The following is a 6,773-nucleotide window of genomic DNA, read 5'->3' as shown; positions in this document are numbered from 1 at the left end:
TATTGCATTTTTGTGCAGAGTAGATATGATAAATAAACTCGTTCCTGTAGGTATTGCCTGAATTCCGTATCCGTCTTAGCAGGAAATCCCTGCATTGATTGGGTATAAGTATGAGTATGAGTATGATGGGGATATACATATCGGTTCGTCTTCGTCCCCATTCCTGTCATAATATTCGTCTTCGTTTAAATTATTAAAATAATCACTATCTATTAAGTAACCTTTTATATATATATATATATATATATATATATATATATATATATATATATATATATATATATATATATATATATATATACTTTGTATTTCTTATTTCTCCTTATTATTTTGTTTTATGATGAAATTCATTCTTTTCTCTAATTACTATATGAAAAATTTCAAATACTGACAAATTGTAGTGACCAATAAATTATATTTATTGGCTACCAAGGAAATTGGTCATTAAAAATTAACTTCGTAGGTTTTAACTACCAAAATAACTTAGTTTATAAATTGGTCTCTAATTAATTAGTGATCAATCAATCTAGTGACCAATTATAATTTTTTATTTATAATAGTGACTATTTTAGTAACTAAGAATTTTTTATTTAAATTGGTCACTAAAGTGAATAACTATTTTTGGTTTCTAAGATTGCTTTTTAATTGACGATTTTCTTGTAGTGAATATATTTCTCGTCTTATCCAAACTTTTATGCAATTATGTTCAAATGATGTATGTCAATTAAATATTTTTTATTTTTTACATTTGAATATTTTTACACTTTTTTAATAATTTTATTTTTATTTATTGTATATTTTATTTTCACATGAGAATGTTTAACACTATCAATTAAAGTATTCCACTATATAAACCTTTGGATCATCCGTTCATTTATTAGGTAATATACAAATTTTATCATCTTTATTCTATTATTATTAATTTTATTCTTGATAATTGTATTTAAGTTGTGTACACTCTTTGAAACATCTTCATCGCTTCAATATTTACTCAAATATTATCATAATACGCATTTAAAACGTCAAATAAACTTAACAAAGTCGGGATTGGGTTAGAAGGACTAAATTCACACATTTCTAACATTGGGAGAGAGATTGAATTGAGTCAAAGTTTTGAAGATAAATTAATTCCAATTTTCAGAATAAGTGATGAGACCAAAAATATATTTAACCGAATAAAAATTAACACAAAATAAGGGTCATCTCATTGTATTCATTCCACATATAAATACTAAGAAAAATAACACTAATCAGTAATAATTATATGATTTAATTAACAATTTGATTTATATATAGGTTTCTAATCTACTTTATTTCTTCCATTAAATTTTTATTTAATTAAGTTTTAATATTTATTAAATATAATTAATTGATCACTTTATTAAATTCGCGTTAACGTTCGGTTCGAAAAATGTTACGCATTAAAATTTAAATTATTTTTTTACTTTGGATCTTTATGCGGACACCTTTCAAATGTGATACTTAACATCTTACCAATCTTAGTAACGTTAATTTAAGGAAAAGATCAAATTGATTCTATTTAAAAATAGGTAAAAATATATATTTGATTCTATTTTCATTCAATTTTGTCATTTTTCGTCTTAATATTGTTTTTTGTTTAATCAGGTTCCAATTCTCGTCAATTATGTTCGATTTGGTCTTTTTCTGTTGATGCCGTTTAGATAATAAACAAGAATGAACAGGGATGGCCACGTGTCATGTTGTGTTTTTTTTATATATATATTTTTTAAAATAACCATGTGTCAATCCAGCCACAACGTGTCAAATTCAATATTTTATATTCAATTTGGTGTCTATATTTATTATTTTTATTCAATATAGTTCCTTTTTTTAAAATGAAGTATCTTTGTTCCTCTCCAAATTGAGACTTAATTTAATTTGTATATAAATATTATAATGATGTTTTTATTAAAATTCACATTTTTTTAAAATATTTTAGTTTAGGGTTATAGTTAGTATAACATTAGAACGAAAATTCTAAAGATCATAATTGATTTTAAAATTTTAGAACAATGATGTTAATTCTCATTCTTCAAATTTTTGTTCTAATTTTAAACTAATCGTAACCCTAAACCAATTATTTAATAAAAATGTAAATTTTAATAAATACATCGTTATAACTTTTATATAAAAATTAAATTTGATATCAATTTGAGGAGGGATATATTTAAAAAAATTGGACTAAATTAAACAAAAATAACGAATATAGGGACCAAATTTAATATAAAACATGGACTTTGACACGTGATATGCTACTGGTTGACATGTGGACATTTTAAAAATATTAAAAAATAATTGAAAAGAAATTGAAAAAAAAAATGAAATGACATGTGACAGTCATTATTCATTACCTTTAATTATTTAGATGAAGTTAAAAAAAAAGTCAAATTAAACAAAATTAACAAAAAATAAGACTTGATTGAAGCAAAAAACAATATTAGGACTAAAATGATAAAACTGGACAAAAATAGTGACCAAATTTATACATTACAAATATTAACACTCAATTGAGTTAAAAATAATATAAGAACCAAAATAAATGATAAACCTATATAGAGAGTAATTTACTAATTAAGTCTAATTATCATGCTTAGTTTAGTATAATTAAAATAAGAAAAATACTTAAAAATATTATATCATCTTTGTGCAGAGTGACTAACTCATTAAGTAACTAGGAAAAAAAAAGTAACATTCCTAATAAAAAATTAAAGTGATTTAGACGACTAGAAGATTTTTAAAATTTGGGTTAAATGCCTTTTGTGTCATGTCTTAACTTTCAGTCAAAATTGAAATTAGTTTTTCTTCAAAACTTTGATCAAATTTAGTTTTCTAAATTTAGAACTGCGTGACCTTAGTTTTTTTAACCAAAATTTATTAGGTTTATTTGACTTTTCAAATGTTTCAAATAAGTTTCATGATAGTTTCTTCGATAATGATAAAACAAAAATGTGTCAAACAAGGTAAACAACTCAAATAAAATGTGTTTAAAACTTTAAATAAACTTAACAAAATGTGGTTAAAAAGACTAAATTCACACATTTATAAAGTTAACAAAAAACTTTTTAACGTGGGCAGACCTCAATCTAGAAGAAAAATCTAAGAGACATAATCCAGTAAAAGTTTCTACTAATAATAATTAACAGGTATGGTACAAGTTATCCGAGGGGCTTCCAAGGATCAACAAAACATTATTTTCTTTACCATGAGGTGGATAACAAACCTAATGGGTACTTTAAATAAACAATTGAGTCAATCTCAATATATGAGTTGAGGAATAAAATCTTTTATCCAAAGTAGCTTCTCTCCACATAATGAATTGATTGCTCTTTTTTTCTTTCCTCTCTTTTCTTTTCTTTCTTCCATTAATTTTTTATTTAATTGAGTTTTAATATTTATTAAATAGAATTAATTGGTCACTTCATTAAATTAACATTAGTGTTTCGTTTCGAAATATGATTCATATTAACATTTAAATTATTTTTTATTTTAGATTTATGTTAACACCTTCCAAATTGTGATACTTAATATCTTACCGACATTAATAACGTCAATTCAACTCAACAAAAAGATTAAATCGGTCATATTTAACAAATATTAATACTCAATTGAATTAAAAAATAATATAAGAACCAAAATAAATGATAAACCTATATATAGAAACTAATGTACTAATTAAGTCTAATTATCATACTTAGTTTATTACAATTAAAATAAGAAAAATACTTAAAAATAATATGAACAATGATATTTTGACAATTAAATTTTGACTACTTTTTTTTTATAGCCTGGGGTGCGTGACATTTTCTAAGTGATTTTGAAATATATAGAAATGAGAAAATAAAATAAAATAGAAAGTCACTTAGAACATATCACCTCAAGTTATAAGAAAAAATTATCAAAATTGAGTTGTTAAAAAATCATTTTTATAAAAATATCATAGCTTTTTTTACAAAGTGATAAACTCATTGCGTAACTAAAGAACAATTAATTGTTTGTCATTCAACTTAAACTTTTTAGCCTTTAATTTTTGAAAATCTAACAGATATTGATTCTACTCTACGTTAACAAATTAATTCTAACCAATTTTGCATCATTTTAAAAAGAAATCAAACATTCAAATCGACAAGAAGATTTTAAAAATTTTAGTAACGTCATTCTTAAGAAACTAGTGTCTAACAACAAAAATAGAAGAAAAACCATGAAAAATTGTTGAAAGTCTCACGTCGACTAGAGATAAAGAAATTTAATAATATATAAATGAGGTAGAAACCTCATCTTACAAGGCGATTATGTGGAATTGAGTTAGACTTTAAGTCCACTTATAACAAAATTTAAAAAATTAAATTATTTTTAAGTTGCGAAGGAGTGAACCGTAAAAGAAAAAAGAAAACAGTGTATGTAAAAATTACTCATTGGACTAAAACACGTAAAAATTTAGAATTTAGTATGAATTGAATTGCTTAAAAGTCATATGACATAAAAGTATCATTTAAACTAAAATAAAACGTCTAATAGATTACTTATAACTTTATAAGAGCCCACAAAAATTATATTCATACAATTTTGTATTATATTATTTGAATGGTATAAATATTTAATAATGTTATAATTTAAATTATTAATATTGATATATTATGAACTACACAAAATATATTTCTAGAAATTTGTATTATACACTACTAAAAATTTTCATATTATGCAAATATTTTAAAAAAAATGTAAGAAATTTTTTTTTCCTATTATTTTTTTGAAGAATTTTAATTATCAGGTAATTTATCTGTGGGTAATTATTTCCTACAAAATTATAAAATTGTAAGTTTTTTTACAAAATTTGTTATGAAAAGTGTTTTATACAAAATATTTTGCAAAAGTATTGTCAGCAATTTCTTGTAAACTTTTTTCATAACAAAATTTATAAGTATTTTCTAAAAAAATTAAAATAAAATTGGTAAGAAATATGAGTTTTTTAATAGTGATAATATTTGAATGGTATGAATATTTAATAGAGTTAAATATGTTTTTGGACCCTCAGTGAAATTTGGAAATAGTCCCTCTTTGAAACTTTAGTCCAATTTAGTCCTTCATCTTTAGAAATGCACGGATTTAGTCATTTTAACTAAATTTTGTTAAGTTTATCTGACATTTTAAACACATTTCATGTTAGTTTTTGAAATGTTTACACCTTTTGACATATTTTCTATTTAATATTAGCTCAAATATTATCATAAATCGTGTTTGAAACGTCACATAAACTTAACAAAATTTAGTTAAAAGGACAAAATTCACATATTTTTAAAGATGAAGGACTAAATTGGTCTAGAGTTTTAAAAAATAACTAATTACAAATTTCACTGAAACTTAAGGGACTAAGGGACTAAAAACATATTTAACCCTATTTAATATTATTATAATTTAAATTATTAATATTAATATATTAAATTATAATTGAATAAAATAATATGTAGCAATAATAATTTTTGCAATATATTTAATTAAAAGTATTAATTATCGATTAAAGATTTATAAATTATTTACATAATTAATATTCTTAATATATATATATATATATATATATATATATATATATATATATATATTTATTTAAAAAGTAAAGAAACAAATGAGAACACGTCAAAGACTTTAACTTTCTCTACTTGTGATAAATTACTTCATCGTAATCTAGTTTAACATGTTAAAAAAATAAGAGAAAGAGATCGAAAAGTATGATTATTTAAACCGAGAAAAACTTAATAGAAAGTGAAAAAGTTGTGATTGATTTCCTTCGTATAATAAAATAATTTATTTTTATACGTTATATATTTAAAGATAATTTGTAAAATAATTTTTAAAAAATACGAATTAAAATTAGATATAAAAAGTATTACAAAATGTAACAAATAAAAAATTATAAATATATTTTTATTTTAATTCATTAATTTTAATTATTTATTTAAGAATAAAATTATAATAAAATATTAAATATATAAGCGGGTATAGTTTCATCCTTAATCAATTATATACTCACTTTCCTTACAAATTTGTCCAGTATTAGTTTAACGGATAAATTTTTTGCTTGCATGTTTATTCCTTTTTGTTATGTGTTTTCTCTATAATTATAATAATACTAAATCTATTCAGTTTTTAATTTAGTTGTTAAATTATTTCTTATTAATTTAAATAATTAAATAAAAATTATATTGTAATATATATATATATATATATATATATATATATATATTGCACTATTTCATCATTCTAAATACAGAGACTATTGGAATTAGGATATAATTTAAATTTGATTGAAACTTTTTTTTTTGGACAGATATATAATAATTATTTTGGTAATATGTTGATAATCGTATTACACAATTAACAATAGTTCGTTTCCCATTATTTTTTGTGTATTAGTTAGCTTCAATTTTTATCTCTAGTGGAAAGTCTAATTAAATCATTATATTTAAAATAGGATTAAATATGTTTTTGGTCTCTTTTAGTGAAAGTTGGAAATAGTCTCTCTTCGAAACTTTAGTCCAATTTAGTTCTTCATCTTTATAAATGCATAAATTTAGTCATTCTAACCAAATTTTGTTAAGTGTATCTTACGTTTCAAACACATTTCATATTAGTATTTGAAATGTTTACACCTTTTAACCAAATTCATGTATTTCTTAAGATGAATGACTAAATTAGAATAAAGTTTCGAAGAAGAACTATTTTCAAATTTTACTTAAAATTGAGCGACCAAAAACATA

The sequence above is a fragment of the Vigna unguiculata genome, chromosome 6 (genome assembly GCF_004118075.2).
Source record: "Vigna unguiculata cultivar IT97K-499-35 chromosome 6, ASM411807v1, whole genome shotgun sequence".
NCBI lineage: Eukaryota > Viridiplantae > Streptophyta > Magnoliopsida > Fabales > Fabaceae > Vigna > Vigna unguiculata.
The sequence above is the reverse complement of the archived record's forward strand: the minus strand, read 5'-3'. Positions refer to the sequence as shown.